We start from the raw sequence: 16257 nt of genomic DNA on the forward strand, positions 1-16257 counted from the left end.
AAGTGTTTAACGAAAGGTTTTTTTTTTGTGTGTGTGTGTGTGTGTGTGTGTGTGTGTGTGTGTGTGTGTTTGAGACAGAGTCCGCTTTGTCACTCAGGCTGGGGTGCAGTGGCATGATCTGCCTCCCAGTTTCTAGCAATTCTCCTCCTCAGCCTCTTGAGTAACTGGAGCTACAGATGCACACTACCACACTCAGCTAATTTTTGTAGTTTTAGTAGAGATGGGGTTTTTCCATGTTGGCCAGGCTGATCTCGAACTCCTGACCTGAGGTGATCTGCCCGCCTTGGCCTCCCAACGTCCTGGGATTGTAGGAGTAAGCCACTGCACCCAGCAAAAGAAAGGAATTTTTATATTTGGTGGAGTAAGGCAATGTCAGGCATATAACACTTCAGGAGATTGAAGACACAGGAAAATGTTTAAGCAAACAACTATTTATTGCACTTATTAAAGACTGTAAGGAAGGACCAGTCTGCAGTATCTCATGCCTGTAATCCCAGCACATTGGGAGCCTGAGGCAAGAGGATTTGTTGAGCCCAGGAATTGAAGACCAACCTGGGCAACATGGCGGAACCCCGTCTCTACAAATTATACAAAACTTAGATGGGCATATCAAGTTCCTGAGTCTGTAGAGAACTGAAACAAAAACAAAAACAAAAACAAAAACCTGGGTGTGGTGGTGCATACCTGTAGTTCCAGCTACTCGGGAGGCTGGGGCAGGAAGATCGCTTGGGCTCTGGAGTTTGAGGCTGCAGTGAGCTAGGATTAGGTCACTGCACTCCAGCCTGAGTGACAGAGTGAGACTTTGTCTCTGAAAGCAAAAAAAAAAAGATCGTAAGGACGAATTTACTCAGAGGCGGGACTACTGTGATAGGTACAAGGACCACTGCAATGGGGTCTTGCGGTAGGAGAGTGATATTAGGATCGACTTCGACTCCGCCAAAGACAAGTGGGGATTTGCAGTCAAGGAGTAGGAGCAGGGGCGGGGCAGGGGGGCAGTCAAAAGATGGGAAATTACTTGAAGGAAATCTCAGGTGAAAGGGATTCTGGCTAAACGGACTTGACAGGATTTTTGCTGAAACAGGCTAAATGGGCAGAGTACCTGGATGAAGGACAGAACCTGAGGTTGGGACCTAGTCATTAACAGGACTCAGAGGAGCCCCACTCAAGTTTGGTCAAAGGAGAGTGTCTCTGTCTGAAAGCATAAGCAATAAAGTCAACAGCAGTAAAACGAATGGATCACAAAGGAGAATTTTTGTGCAATGCTAAGCAGGACTCTGCTTTAATCATTGTAAAAGTTGATTATGTGAAGTGTGTCATTCTTAGTTTTTTTTAAGTTCTTATTTGCAGATGAAGCCTTCAGCTACTATGCTTCAGAGAGAACAGATTGTAACCTTTTTTTTTTTTTTTTTTTTTTGAGGCGGAGTCTCACTATGTCACCAGGCTACAGTGCAGTGGCTCCTTCTCTGCTCACTAAAACCTCCGGCTCCCGGGTTCAAGCGATTTTCCTGCCTGAGCCTCCTGAGTAGCTGAGACTACAGGTGTGTGCCACCATGCCCAGCTAATTTTTTGTATTTTTAGTAGAGACGGGGTTTCACTGTGTTAGCCAGGATGGTGTTGATCTCCTGACCTCGTGATCCACCCTCCTCGGCCCCCTTAAGTGCCGAGATTATAGTCATGAGCCACCGCGCCCAGCCAACATGTTTCTTATCAGACTTCAAGTCTTTGTTGATGTTGATGCCAAAGAGGTATAATGAAGCATGTCTGACCCCCACTTCCTGTCATGGCCTGAAACCATCTCTCTGGTTAAATTTTAAAACAGTCCTGGCCTAGGAGGACGTTCATTCAGATGGGTGGGAGCAGAGGGCTTAGGATTTTATTTTTGATGTACAAGTCCTATAAGATAAAACTGCACAAATTTTAAAGAACAAGTGTCATGCCTGATGTATGGATCACACAAAAAGTTCACCAAACTGTTCAATGCTATAACCAGAGACATTCGAATGACAAATCAGGATGAGAAGTTAATGTTTCCACACTGTAGACAGCTTTTCCCAAGACGTCAGAATAAGTCTTCATATCATAATGAGACTCTTACGCCCTTAACATCTACATTTTTCACTTGACAGAACCTGACCCCTAAATCCTTTCCTGCCGGGGGGATGGCTTGAGACCAGGAGGTCAAGACCAACCTGGTCAACATAGTAAAACCATCTCTACTGAAAAAACAAAAATAAAAATATTAGTGGGGGCGAGGTGGTGCATGCCTGTAGTCCCAAGAACGAGGCAGGAGGATTGGCCAAGGCGGATTTTACCAACACCACAATCACATCCCATAAGTAAATATCTTTTCCTCTCTCCAGGACTACAGGTAAAGAATGGTAATTGTGCACACCATACTTAGATTCCCTTTCAAAAATGTAATCATAGGTTAGAGGGCCTTGGACTGTTTTTTTTTAGTTGCAACAGGTGTAGAAGCCACTGAAGAATGAACTCTGTGACTAAGTCCAGCAAAGCTGTGCAAGTGTGCTAGTTTGGAAAACATTGTGTCTTTCAAGTAGAAAAACGACAGATTGACCATTTATTTCTTCCCACAGTTCAGACTAGAATACAGATGTTTAACCCAAGATCCAGGGAGGGTCTTCAGAGAGATCAAAGTCTCCTGATGGTGCCTGAGGACCTCCCACTTTGTCGCAGTGGCAGGAGGAGACAATATTCTGCAATGTCACTGCCCGAGGATGATGGACCAATCAGGGCAGTTAGTGAACTCGATCTGGCCAATCGGAAGTCAGAACAGTAGGCGTGACAAGCGAAGCTGATGTAGTGTCTATCAGTACAGGCTCCAGTGAGACAACCTTCCCAAGCAGTGATGGCAGGGAGAGGGAGAAGAGGGGACGGAGACTGATTTTCCCGAATAAAACATCCCCTGGGATTGGCTACTTTAAGTTCAGAGTACACTTGCTCTTTCCATTCTTCCAAAATCAGAGTAAGCATGTGCTGATTTTCTCTTTCCATTCTTCCTACCCCTCCCCCCACCGTGGTGCATTTGTTATCTACTTTTAATAAGGCAGGTCGCCATCTCAAATCCTTCCTGTCAGTTTCTAACTTTTTCAGGTATGGGATTTTTCCTAGGAACTCTCTATTAACTTAAGAAATTTGGGCCAGGCGCTGTAGCTCAGGCTTGTAATCCCAGCATTTTGGAGGACACAGCTAGTGGATCGAGTGGATCGCATGAACCCGGGAGGCAGAGGTTGCAGTGAACTACGATCACACTACTGCACCCCACCCTGGGCAATGGAGCAAAACCCTGTCTCCAAAAAAAAGCTCACTCAAATCATTCCTCCTGGGCTCAATCGATCCTGTCACCTCCGCCTCATTACTACAGGCGTGTGCCACCTCACCCCTGCTTATTATTATTATTATTATTGGTTTTTTTAGTAGAGACGGTTTCTCCGTGTTGGCCAGGCTGGTCCAGACATCCCGGACTCAAGCCATCTGCCCGCCTTTGCAGAGTAGTAGCCCAGGGGACAGTGTGGGGTGACCAGGTTTCTGAGGAGGGGAGGACAGAGATACTGGGGGCAGGGAGCAGGGTCTCGGGGGAGATCTGGACCCTTGGGAGCCTCCCACCCTCGCTCTGTCATCACCTAGCATCCCTGGAGACAAGTCTGTGACCGTGCACTACATTTGGTGACTCTCAGTCCATTCTGGAAGGTGGGAAGGGAGCCAGCCAGCAGCATTAAAGCCCTACTGTGTGGCAGGGGAGAAGCTAGGGAAGATCCCCCATGTTCTGTCAGTTAGCCATGGCATCAGCCGGGACGGATTATCATCCCCACTTCCTAGATCCAGCACACAGGAAGCGGCTCCAGCTGAATGGCAGACATGCCTAGCTGAGTCACTGCCAGAATTCCTTTTTATTTTCCAGGCCTTCAATGATATTGCCCAATACTTCTCTAAGAAAGAATGGGAAAAGATGAAATTCTCGGAGAAAATCATCTATGTGTATATGAAGATAAACTATGAGGCCATGACTAAACTAGGTAACAGAAAGTTCTAGGTACAGGCAAGTCTGGGGACACATGAGCATCCCTTTTCCTGCCTAGGCTACTTCTTAGGCTGCAGAAAGTACCCCACATTTTCGTTTTGTGCAGGGAAAAATCACAAGGCAGCTTCTGGATGTTCTGCTCTTCTGTATCCTGCAGGGCTGAGGGCAGGGACTGGCCACAGTGGAGCTCATACCTGGATCCTGCACATTGCTCTCCCTTAGGCGTCTGTTCGGATGAGTCCAGCTGTCTCTGTGGCATTCTGGCACCCCCTACCCCCACCACCACCCACCCTACCTTCCTTCTCTCGGCTTGTCTCTCTTTTATTTTTTTGAGTCTGAGTCTCACTCTGTCACCTAGGCTAGAGTGCAGTAGTGCAATCATAGCTCAATGCAGCCTCAAACTCCTGGGCTCAAACAATCCTCCTGCTCAGCCTATGGAGTAGCTGAGGCTACAGGCTCGTGCCACCATGCCAAACTAGTTTTATTTTATATTTTGTAGATAAGGGAATCTCTCTATGTTGCCCAGGCTTGTCTTGAGCTCCTCGCCTCAAGCTATCCTCCCGCCTCAGCCTCCCAAAGTGCTGGTACTACAGACATGAGCCACCGTGCCAGGCCTAAGCTTGTCCCTTAAGGAATAAACATTTGGCTTCTTTCTAGGTTTCAAGGTCACCCTCCCACCTTTCATGCATAATAAACGGGCCACAGACTTCCAGGGGAATGATTTTGATAATGACCATAATGGCGGGAATCAGGGTGAGTAGATGGGAAGGGGCCGGAAAGGGTCTCCTCAAGCCCAACTACTTTTCAGCTCAGCTACCTGGGAAAGATCCTCAGACATTTGTTCCCTCATACACATCAGGACTGAGTGAAAAAAAAAATTGCTTGCAGAAAGTTAACTACAGAGGCCATTCATATAAAATGCTAAAACATGCAAAACAAGAATATATATTTTATGGATAATAAGTAAATGGTAAATGTATAAAAACATGAATGCGAATAAAAAGCCATCAAATTGAGAACAATGACTGTAAGTGGAGAAGGAGGGGAGCAGGGATTGGTGAGTGCTGCACAGACAGCTTCAGCCGTGACTTGTTGATAGTAGGGGTTTTTTTTGTTTGTTTTGTTTTGTGGTTTGTTTGTTTTCACGGAGTTTCACTCTTATCACCCAGACTGGAGTGCTATAGCGTAATCTCAGCTCACGGCAACCTTCACCTCCTGGGTTCAAGTGATTCTCCTGCCCCCGCCTCCCGAGTAGCTGGGATTACAGGCGCCCACCCCCATACCCAGCTAATTTCGGTATGTTTGGTAGAGACGGGATTTCAGCATGTTTGCCAGGCTGGTCTCAAACTTCCTGATCTCAGGTGATCCACCTGTCTCAGCCTCCCAAAGTGCTGGGATTACAGGCATGAGCTACCACTCCCTGCCTGTTTATAGTATTTCTAACATTCTGAATAAATAAATCAGGTCTAACATAGTTGTGGGGTACCGTTGAGATGCGACTGGACTCAATAGTATTCCACATACTTTTCTGTGTGTTTGAAATATTTCTTTTTTAAAGGACATGTTGTTCTTGCTAAGCACTGTTAATGAATGAAAGGACAGTTAAGAAAGCGTTACAAGTGAAAAAAATTTTAAAAGAATGTATTAAAAGTGCAGATCTGCAAAAAACTTCCAGAGTTTGTTTGATTAACAACATGTAGGTATTGGATAAGTATCTTATGAGAGAGGATAATGAAAATATTATGTAAAAAAGATCACTATTTCTCTCCATTTTACAAAAACCAAATACTCTTCTCACTCTCAAACAACTCTGAATCTCCATGATGAGCTTGGAAGAGAGTTTGAAAGAGTGATCCCTCATCCAACACAGACAGCTTTCCCACTTTTCAGTGAGCAGAGATAACATAGGGTGAAAAAAGACAGGTTCTTGCATAGAGATCTTTGTGGATTTCAGGACTATTAAGGGGACATATATGTTTACTTGCTCTTCTGCTCTGAAAACACAGTTATAAGACAAGGTCAGAATGTCCAAACTGTCTCCAATAGACCTATTACTCCCCAACTAAACAGGCCAGGTTCTACAATCTCCCACCATCACTATAAGAGATCTGAAAATCCAGTGCTTGAGTATCTGCCAAATTTTTGACATTAAAGGAGTGTCTTTATACTGAAAATATTTCAGAGCCACTGGACTAAATCATCCATGGTTCATCACACATTTAACAGCTTAATTGACATACCATAAGATTCACCCATTTCAAGTGTAAAATGATTTTTAGTTGTTGTACATCTTAAGTGGATACAGTTCAGATTCCCAACCAAATAATTTAATTATTTGAGAAAAATTAAAAGATATGTAATGGAATGAGACCGTGATGGGGTTTAATCCCCACTTAATAAACCATGAGATGGAAAATTCTGAACTGATGCCACAGATAAATGCACCAACCATGACTAGACATAATTCAGAAGCAAATCTCAAATAACTCCTCAATAATGAGTGCACTCATAACCCTCTGCTACAGAATTCCCTCATGCAACAGAAGTCTCTCTAGAGTTTGGAAATCTTTACCAACAAAGAAAAATTCTGATGTATTCTCTTTCAGTTGAACGTCCTCAGATGACTTTCAGCAAGCTCCAGAGAATCCTCCCAAAGGTGAATGTCTCTCAAATTTTAAGGGCCAGAGAACCTTTGTCCCTCCATGGATGCAAACACTGGTAAGAGTGGGGGAATATCAAAAATGCCCTCACTGCCTCCTTCTCCCCATGTCTATCCAACACCTGATGTAGCATCGACAGCTTGATAATACTAACAGTTATGATCCTAATACCTCTTTGTTTTCATAGAGATACCAGATATTCTAAACAGTTTACATGGATGAATTTAATCTTTAAGAAGACCTCTATGATGATGTTTCTATTATTATCTCCAAATAATAACGTCTCATACATTTCGGTTGTCATCCACACAAAAGCCATGTGACTTGGTGCAAATCTTCTAAGTTCTCTGAGCTCCAGACTCCTGGTCCATGAAATGGAAGTAAAGAATCATAGTTCATGTTATAGATCATAGTTATCAGCAAAATAATAATGACATGAGGCTGTCGTGGTACAGAGATGTTAAAGAATTTTCCTGAGGCACAGTGGCAGTGGTAGCCTAATCCAGAGCTCCAAGCCGTTTAAAGCTCATTCATGTTTGCATTTGTTTAAGAAGTTCAGATACTGCTCACTATGGCTTTACCTCATAGGGCCTGCTGGTGCTTCCACTGAGACACCCACTCTTGCAACAGGAAGGACCAGCTGGCCTCTGCTCTGTTACTGGGGCCACTCGCATCTCTTAGGAATCGCTTGACTGTTGGTCCCTTTCTACTGTGAAACCCTTGAGGGCCTCGTCTACACCTGGGGCATCCCGGAAGCCCCAGTCCCAGCCCAGGGTATCCCTCAGAGGCCCTTGAATGAGTGATTCCACAAGCGCAGATTCAACTCTGGTTTAGAGGGTAAAGGGATCTGTGAGTTGGGTTGCCAGTGTGGAGAACAAATTCAAAGAAGGATCATGAAAAGTATTAGCTTTTATTACTACTATATTTAAAGTGTTTGCAAGCTCAGAGAGGACTTTCCCTTAGCCTGTTTTACATGTATTTTTCACTATTTCATAAGTGAAGAAGCTGTGTAAATGTAGCTTAACAATGTTGGTCAGTGACACTTCCCAGTGTAGCCAGAATTCGTATGGGTACCACCTCACCTAATTCCACATTCAGTGTTCGTTCCTCGGTAGGGTGGTATGCCGTATCTAGTACTGCTTTCTTTGCTACCTAGATTAATTTCAGCAAACCATTTCTTTCCCTCTCCCTTCCCTGTATTCATCTCCACACACCATCTTTCCCAGCAGTGTTTTGTCCCCTCTCTATGTACATTTACTCTCTCAGCAGCTGTCTACAAGCTTATGTGGGATCCCTTGTATTTTATAGAAGCTCTTCCTTTTATAGACCTTGTGAATTCTTAGAATGCTATTCTCCAAATCTTCTGTATACCAGACTCTCAATTACATTGAGATTTTTCACAGACTACTCTAACAGATATAGTAATAATGGGTCTAAGGTATCAGCCTCTCTAAGCCAGAGAATGAGAAACTGGATAAAGAAGACACATGGGCACTTGGGAGCAGCGAGGCATCTCCTTTTTTTGAGTAAACAGAGACTAACACTCTCCAGCCTACCCAACCCTCATTTTCCAATCTTTCCCATCATAGGACCCAAAAGGGGGAAACATACCTGGACCCACAGACTGCGTGAGAGAAAGCAGCCGGTGATTTATGAAGAGATCAGCGACCCTGAGGAAGACGACGAGTAACTCCGTAAGTGAACCTTCGGCTCATCCCCGACATCCCTGCAGATGTGCTCTTCTGTTATGGTACTGGTATCCCATCTTGTCACTTGTTCCCCAAATCATTCCCTTCTCATAATTTTCTAGGGTACAGCATTGAGGCTGAATGATGAGATCTCCCATGCTCTTTCTACTCCCTTGCCTGTATATGCAGGGATCCTCCCTACCCAGGATGCTGTGGGATCCCAAACCCCAGGTCAGCCCTGATATGCGGGCCACACCTTCCACTAGCCTAGGAATGGATAAACCAGGCGAGGAAGTCACTGTGGCATGTGCAGATGGTTTATTTCAAGGAATCGTGGAAGGCCTGTGTGGGTCCTGAGGTAGGGCAGAATCGGAGTGTGCAGGGTCTGCAGGTCAGGAGGAGTTGAGATTGAGTTATCAGGCAGTGGGAACTCACTGCCACTTACTTACCTTCTCTCTTCTTGCCTCACCCTCAGGGATGTGACACATGCCGATGATGAGAAGCAGAACGTGGCAATCTTTCACGAACATAGGCATGGCTGTGGACCCCTCATCATCAGGTGCATAGCAAGTGAAAGCGAGTGTTCACAACAGTGCAAAGTTGAGCATCATTTTTCTTAGTGTGCCAAGAGTTCGATGTTAGCCTTTCCGTTGTATTTTCCGACAGTGTGCCATTCTGTTAGATATTAGTGTTTTCATTGATGAACAAGACATACTTAACGTATATTTCAATTTGTGTATCCATGCACCTGCCTTAGAAAACAAGTATTTTCAGGTATTCTCTCCATAGCATAGCACTACCCTCCTCTCTCCCCAGATGTGACTACTGAGGGCAGTTCTGAGTGTTTAATTTCAGATTTTCTCCTCTGCATTTACACCGCCCCCCCACACACACACACACCAAGTACCACTATAAGCATCTCCCATCTGTTTTTCTCCATTGCCATGCATCCTGGTCAAGCCCCCCTCACTCCATTTCCTGTTCAGCATGCACTCCCTTCATCCGATTCCCCTCTATCAGTCACTGACAGTTAATAAGCATTTGCAAATGTTCCCCAATTGTTTGTTCCTCTCATTATTGTGCACACAGTTCTGTGCACGTGTGTAAATATTTCTTTAGTATAGATTCTTAGAAGTGCAATTGCTGCTTTCAAAGAGTCATTTATTCAACAAAAACCTAATGAGTGCGAACTGGTGCTGAGCGCTGTTCTAGGTGCTGGAGAGACATCAGGGAACAAGGCAGACAGATGTTCCTGACCACCATTCTAGAGGAAGATATTTCAAGTTGTTGGGTTTGCTTGTTTGTTTGTTTGTTTGTTCTAGAGACAGGGACTTGCTCTGTCCAGGCTGGAGTGCAGGGAAATGAGCATAGCTCAATGCAGCCTTGAACTCCTGGGCTCAAGCGATCCTCCCACCTCAGCCTCCAGAGTAGCTGTGACTACAGGCACGTACCATCATGATCTACTAATTTTTTTTTAGGTTTTGCCTACAGAGTCTCACTATGTTACCCAGGCTAGTCTCGAACTCCTGGACTCAAGCGATCCTCCCACCTTGGCCTCCTAAAGTGCTGGAATTACAAGCATGAACCTCCTTGCCTGGCCTCCAGTTTTTATTTTGATAGCGACCATACACTTCAGTCCTGGAGCAGGATTATGCAGCAAGTGGTTGGGCATCTTGGCCTTCGCTCTCTGAACGATTTTCAAGTTCTAGGGCTGGGACGGTCCATTTGGGAGTATGTGGGAGGAGACACAGATGAAATCGTCCTCTGGGAAATGTGGAGGAATGAGGAAGATGCATGCACTGTAGACCCTGTGATAGACAGGGAATAGAAGAGTCCACTTAGTCTCCATGCAGGGGAGCAACGGTGGGAAAGTCCCCTGGACAGAAGCATGAGACTGCCCATCAAGGGTCTCACCAACCAAGGGCCTCAGGGATGGGGTGGGGACAATGATTTGAAATGGGTCAGTTATTTCTCACAGGTACCACTGCATAGTGCAGAGGGGAAACAGTTGTGGGGAAGGGAAGGGCAGAGGGGAGTCTGTTTTAGAACAAATCATTGTGTGTGAATGAAGACATTAAGGCTCCATTCACACACAACAGACTTGAAACACCAGCCCCAGGTGGAGGCAGGATCAGAGCTGTTTTGACTATCTGTAGCCCATCACCTTGGCCTCCTGGTTCTCCCCAGCCTTGGAAGGAGGACACTATCATCATTATATCTATATGATAGATGAGAGACGGAGTCCCAGACAGATGGTAGGCGTCTTGTCACAGGTCCTACAGCTGGCAGGTGCAGGAGAAGCTGAGTTTGGAGCTCACTGACTCTAGAAACATTAAGGAGGACAGGTGTGTGTGATGGACGGAGGGAGAATTGAACAAGCCCCGGGTTCTGCCCCCAATCACAATGTAGAGGCTGTGGGTTCATTTTCCCAAGACAAGGAGTGCTAGGGGAGAGAGAGTGCAAGGATGGAGAGGCAGTCGTAGTCACAGCAGGGACAGTGGGAGACAGAGATATGCAGGGTGGGCAGAAGAGGGGCAGGCAAAGAAGCTGGGAGACCCAAGGCCAAGTGTGGGCTGTCACAACCACCAGAGGAAGAGGGTGCCAGGAAGGAGGTTGTGGGGCTCCAGGAGCAGCAGAGGTTCCCCAGATCTGTGAGCATGCCCTGCCTGGCACTGCAGGAAGAGGTGGCTGCCACCCGGGTCAGTGTGGACGTACCTTTACCTGTGTCTCAGAGGAAACAAATTCTATTTTATCCCAATATGGTTCTGTACTAAACAAATGTAACATTCAGCTACTAGATATTGAGTGCCTTATCCTCCATGCAAATAGAGGAGAGGATGCCCCAAGAGAGATACTGAAGGGTTTAATTTTTCTTTCTCCCTGGGAAAATGGGATCCATAAGTTGGGTCCCCCAGCCCTCCAGACAGGTGCAAGGAAGGGTGGCTGGAAGATTCTGAGTCATGACGGGGAACATTTTTCCTTACATTCCTTGGGTGTATAAAGCTCCTGACTATCTGTCTATCATGTGTAGATAATGAGTGAACATGGTCCCCTCTCCACAAATGTGTTTCTCTCCTTCATTATTTTTGTGAAGGGCTGAATTTACACCAAGTCATGATACACTACTTTTGTGGTTTTTTGAGACAGGATCTCACTCTGTCTCCCAGGCTGGAGTGCAGTGATGCAAGTCCAGCTCACTGCAGCCTCGATCTCCCAGGCTCCAGGGATTCTCCCATTTCCGCTTCCAAACTAGCTGGAAGTACAGGAACATGCCACCACACCCAGCTAGTTTTTGTATTTTTTCTAGAGAGGGTGTCCACTATGTTTCCCAGGCTGGTCTCGATCTCCTGGCCTCAGCAATCCTCCTGCTTCAGCCTCTCAATGTGCTGGGATGACAAGTGTGAGACACCTCGCCAGGCCTTCACTTTCTTTAATGAACAATTAGCAGAGTTTCATCTTAGAGGCAAAAGTGGCTACTGCCAGCCGATCTGTCTGTGGTGTTGGAGGGGAATCTGGCTGATTCAGATGTTTCCAATGAACTTTTAAATTAACCTACCTGATGACTATCCTAAGGCCCTTTCCAGCTCCGTGTTTTTTTGATTCAGAGTGTGGAGTTTTTCAGAGGCTTTATTACAAAGAGCATCTCCTGGCCAGGCGCGGTGACTCACACCGTGATGCCAGCACTTTTTGAGGCTGAGGCAGGCAGATTACTTGAGGTCAGGAGCTCGAGACCAGCCTGGCCAACATAGCGAAAGCCCTGTCTCTACTGAAAATACAAAAATTAACCGGCCGTGGTGGCAGGCCCCTTTGAATCCCAGTTACTGCAGGGGCTGAGGCAGGAGACTCCCTTGAATCCGGGAGACAGAGAGTGCAGGGAGCCGAGATCACGCCACTGAACTCCAGTCTGGGTGACAGAGTAAGTCTCTATCTCAAAAAACAAACAGCATCTCATTCCTACAGTGATTTGAGCTGTGGTCTTTTCTACCTGGGTTTCTCTATCAGTCTGATCCCATCTACTCTATCTCCCAGGAATGTCTCAATATTTCTGGTGGACCACTGACTTGTTTTCCTATTTTCCTCTACTGTTAAGAATTGATCCTTGAAAACATTTTCTTCCCAGTTCAATGCAATGTTGAGTGGGGCACAGGATCTATCTTCTATCTTGCTCCAATCATCTGGTTTTAGATATTTTATTTACTTTTGTCACTATATAAGTGTAATTTTTCTCAATTTGGTTTTCTAAATGGTTATTAGTGGTATGTAGAAAACCTACCTATGAGTGTATATAATATTTTATTACCTGTCTGGGTGCACCTTCCTCTGCATTTTGGCACAAGACTCAGTCTGTTTTATTCTCCAAAAGGAAAGTGGCAAGCTGAGCGCAGTGGTTTACGCCTACAATCCCAGCACTTTGGTAGTCCAAGGCGGGTGGATCACTTGAGGACAAGAGTTCGAGACCAGCATGGCCAAGATAGTGAAACCCCATCTCTACTAAAAATACAAAATATATATATGTGTGTGTGTGTGTGTATGTATATATGTATATATATGTGCGTATATATATGTGTGTATATATGTATATATATGTGCGTGTATATATATGTGTGTATATATGTATATATAGCTGGGCATTGGTGGTGGGCGCCTGTATTCCCACCTACTAGGGCAACTGAGGCAGGAGGATCACTTGAACTCAGGAGGCAGAGATTACAGTGAGCCGAGATCGTGCCGCTGCACTCCAGCCCGGGAGACAGAGACTCTATGTCTAAATAAAAAAGAAAAAGAAAAAAAGAAAATTCACCTCACAGGCAATAGATAGTTATAAAAGGATACTGTATGGAAGATTTCATAGGGGAGACTAATGGAAAGAAAGGAGATATATAGATATATATATATTTTTTTACAGAGCTGAGCAGTTCACTGCAAAAATCAACAGAACTGCCTTTTCCTCCAAAAATTTTACCCATAAGCTATTCTACTACTGGTTCTTCTAGTCCTTCCCTCTATTCCAAATCCTTAAATTGTCCATTTCCTTATTGCGATAATTTTCCTCTGCCCAAGTCTGGGTCCTCCACACATGTAACACTGTCTTCAGTGTTTGAATGCCCATTGTTTTAGCTCAGGTTCCCAAGGAAACAGGCTTTGGGCCATACAGGACACCTCTAGACAGACTATACTGAGAAACCATGCTTGGAACGGTGCATGGGGAGTGGAGAGGAGAGGGAATTTACATACCTGGCTCTCATTCCTGGTTCCTTTTCTTATTGATCAAAATTTACCCCACAGGCACGAACTCCCCCATGCTTCTAGATTGCATCACCTGCCCCTTTCGCAACTGTCTGGGAAGCCAGATCCCACACTTGGAAGTGTAGTGTTTCATACAATCCAAAACTGGTAGCAGAGGCCAGGTGTGGTGGCTCACACCTGTAATCCCAAAACTTTGGGAGGCCGAAGCAGGTGGAGAATGAGGTTAGGAATTTGAGACCAGCCTGGGCAGCATGGTGAAACCCCTTCTCTACCAACAATACAAAAATTAGCTGGGCATGGTGGTGCACGCCTGTAATCCCAGCTACCTGGGAGACTGAGATAGGAGAATCACTTGACCCTGGGAGGCAGAGTTTGCAGTGAGCTGAGATCACACCACTACACTTCAGCCTGAGTGACAGAGCAAGACTCCATCTAAAAAACGAACAAACAAACAAACAAAAGTGGTAGCAGAAGTCAGAAAGTCCAGGCATGTAGCTACTTTGCCTGGTTGTACAGCAGCAGCCAAGGGTTAAAACTAGTGCTCCAAGGCAAGTCCTAAATTCACCTAGTAACTGGAGTACCCATCTGTGTTAGTTAATTGCCTTTATCTGAGGAAAAATAAAACTCATATCTCTATGACAAGCAGGTGCTTACAAGGTGGAGCAAGGCACCTAGGCTGAACTCCCCTGGTGACAGGGAGACAGGGACATCATCTTCCTCAACGTTCACATTTCAAAGAGATGGTTCCAAGAAAAGAAAGACATTTCCAGGGGCCGGGCGTGGTAGCTCAGGCCTGTAATCCCAACACTTTGGTAGGCTGAGGCTGGAGGATCATTTGAGGCCTGGAGTTCAAGTTCAAGACATTCCTGGGTCATAGGGTGGCCAGAGGCTTACAGATCAAAGGAAGAATTTACAAATACAAATTTTCTCAAGGAAATACTCTAAGGAAAGTGAAATAGGGGAAGGTCTCTTTTTCCCTTTTGGCAAGAGGAAAAACTCAATTTATATTTAGTTACCCTTACAATTTCCCCCGTTTGTTATTCTTTTATAGTAACACTACAATTTTCTAATTATCTCCACTGCTGTTTCTATCTTTCTCTGGGTAGTTTACAGCCACCTAGATATCCAACAAGTCCATAGTAAGATGCAAAGCAAAGCAATTATCAGGATTACAATAGGATGAAAAAAAAAATTTTTTTTTTTTTTTGAGATGGAGTTTCGTTCTTCTTGCCCAGGCTGGGGTGCAGTGGTGCAATGTCGGCTCACTGCAACCTCCGTCTCCCGAGTTCAAGCTGTTCTCCTGTCTCAGCATCTGGAGTAGCTGGGATTACAGGCATGAGCCACCATGTCCAGCCTGGAATGAGTTTTTAAATTCAGTATAATACTCACCGTGTCAGGGTGAGGGGCGACCTTTAAACATATCATACTGGTTAATTGTGTCAAAGTCAAAATAAATTATAGAGACAAATCCCTGAATCAAATGCTCTATTCGGGAATCACAAAATTGCAATTCAGGACATACACACGGACTGCGGTGGTCTTCAGTATGTCCAACAAACAAAGGGAAGTTGGAAGTGGCCAGGCGCGGTGGCTCAAGCCTATAATCCCAGCACTTTGGGAGGCCGAGATGGGCGGATCACGAGGTCAGGAGATCGAGACCATCCTGGCTAGCCCGGTGAAACCCCATCTCTACTAAAAAATACAAAAAACTAGCCGGGCGAGGTGGCGGGTGCCTGTAGTCCCAGTTACTCGGGAGGCTGAGGCAGGAGAATGGCCTGAACCTGGGAGGCGGAGCTTTCGGTGAGCTGAGATCCGGCCACTGCACTCCAGCCTGGGCGACAGAGCGAGACTCCGTCTCAAAAAAAAAAAAAAAGAAAGAAAGAAAAATGTTACTGTGAATAGTGCCGCAATAAACATACGTGTGCATGTGTCTTTATAGCAGCATGATTTATAATCCTTTGGGTATATACCCAGTAATGCAAAGACTTGGAATCAACCCAAATGTCCATCAGTGACAGACTGGATTAAGAAAATGTGGCACATATACACCATGGAATACTATGCAGCCATAAAAAAGGATGAGTTTGTGTCCTTTGTAGGGGCATGGATGCAGCTGGAAACCATCATTCTTAGCAAACTATCACAAGAACAGAAAACCAAACACCGCATGTTCTCACTCATAGGTAGGAACTGAACAATGAGATCACTTGGACTCGGGAAGGCGAACATCACACACCAGGGCCTATCATGGGGAGGGGGGAGGGGGGAGGGATTGCATTGGGAGTTATACCTGATGTAAATGACGAGTTGATGGGTGCTGACGAGTTGATGGGTGCAGCACAGCAACATGGCACAAGTATACATATGTAACAAACCTGCACGTTATGCACACGTACCCTAGAACTTAAAGTATAATAATAATAAAAAAAAAGAAAAATGTTACATATTGTTTTGGAATGAGGTTCATTGGCCCTGGAGAAGCTGATTCATTGGCACAATCAGCTTTCACATTCCCTCTTTTGATCAACATCTTTCTTTGAAAACCTCACTGATCAGCCATCTTAAAGTAAGGCTTCATTGTCACTCCATGCGAGGATGGACCTGGGCCGGTTGTCTTTGTCCC

Source organism: Macaca mulatta, chromosome X (genome assembly GCF_049350105.2).
Source record: "Macaca mulatta isolate MMU2019108-1 chromosome X, T2T-MMU8v2.0, whole genome shotgun sequence".
In the NCBI taxonomy this organism is placed as follows: domain Eukaryota; kingdom Metazoa; phylum Chordata; class Mammalia; order Primates; family Cercopithecidae; genus Macaca; species Macaca mulatta.